The 1,463-nt window shown below is 42.7% G+C and overlaps 1 pseudogene; it reads left to right on the forward strand.

Moving 5' to 3' along the window:
- Nucleotides 1–1,295: 1,295 nt before the first annotated feature.
- Nucleotides 1,296–1,413, forward strand: LOC111735392 (annotated as a pseudogene).
- The last annotated feature ends 50 nt before the right edge of the window (nucleotides 1,414–1,463 follow it).

The raw sequence follows: 1,463 nt of genomic DNA on the forward strand, positions 1-1,463 counted from the left end.
TAGGATAAACCAAAATAGGATAAAGCTCATTAGATTCTAGATCACCAAGGAGAACAGTAAGCAATAAGGATAAATGCTCAAAGAAAGTGCTATCTGAGATGGCCATGAGAACCAAGGCTGTGTGGTCCTCAGGCAAGGTCTACCCACAGCTTGGACTACATCTCTTCTTGGGCTATGTCTTTCTTTATCTGAGCTTTCTTTTTGTGTGTGACTGCCACCCACCTGTCACGAGATTAGAGAGCTAGGAGTCCTGTGTTGTGCTTAATTAGGACCAGAGACATCTCAGGTTTGATTTGGATCTGCTGAGTCTGACTGTGTGTTCCCTTTTAGTCCTCTTCTTGTTTTAAGAAAAAAAAAAAAAATTATTTATTTGTTTGTTTGTTTGTTTAATTTATTTATTTATTGTGGCATTGGTTAACGAAGCCCAGTAAGTGTCTTTTAGTCCGCTTCCGTAGCCTTGAATTACAGAGAAATGACGGGGGAACCTGGGAAAAGGGCAGATTAATTAGGCTGGCGAGAGGGTTCTGATGCTCTGGAATCTACTAATAGAGAGAGGAGGAAGTCAATGTCCCAAAGTGGGAGGAATGAGTATGGATCCCCTCTCCTGATGCAGGGGTTGGGGGGTCAGGGGGACCACAGCAGAAAGTAGATTTGTCATTCCACTGCTCTGCTCAGAGACAGGCCTCTCCACTCCCCTTAGAAAAACACCTACATATACTCGCACAAACTTGGCACCTTCCCTCGGCTTTGTAATCCATCTTCCCCCTGCCCTGGCTGCCCTCTCTTCTGCACAACTATTTTGAAATCTAGCTGATTAACAGAATCATCTGGAGATTTACAAAAGTGTATATTTCTGTGCATAAGAACAGTATTTTTAGAAATTTCTTGTATAGTTAGATATGTACTCAAATGTATGGGAGAAAGGGCATGAAGTCTGAGATTTGCTTTAAAATACTCTCATAAAAATGTTGTGGAAGATAGAAGAAAAGAATGGCACAGAATGCGACTCATTACTGAAGTTGGAGATGATAATATGAAGATTCATTACATGCTCTAAACTTTTACGTATGTTTGAAATTTTCCAAAATAAAAAATGTTTTAACAAAAAATTGATAATAGAAAAGTACAGATTTCCAGGTCCACACCAGGACTTTGGTGCAGAGGGCGCAGGTGGGCCCCACGCAGGACTGTACCTCAGTTGTGCACAACTCTGGGGTGTGCCTCGGTCTCCCGAGATTTGTATATGTTATTATTACAAGACTTCTCCAAGTCTACGGCCATGCCGCCCTGAACAAGCCCACGGCCATGCCGCCTGAACAAGCCTGATCCTGTCTGATCTCGGAAGCTAAGCAGAGTTGGGCCCAGTTAGTACTTGGATGGGAGACCACCTAGGAAGACCAGGTGCTGTAGGCGTAAAAAGTAAAAAATAAGGGATTGTAAGCTGACAAAGTCCTTGCAATCTG

The sequence above is a fragment of the Pteropus vampyrus genome, unplaced genomic scaffold, assembly GCF_000151845.1.
Source record: "Pteropus vampyrus isolate Shadow unplaced genomic scaffold, Pvam_2.0 Scaffold25439, whole genome shotgun sequence".
Lineage (NCBI taxonomy): Eukaryota > Metazoa > Chordata > Mammalia > Chiroptera > Pteropodidae > Pteropus > Pteropus vampyrus.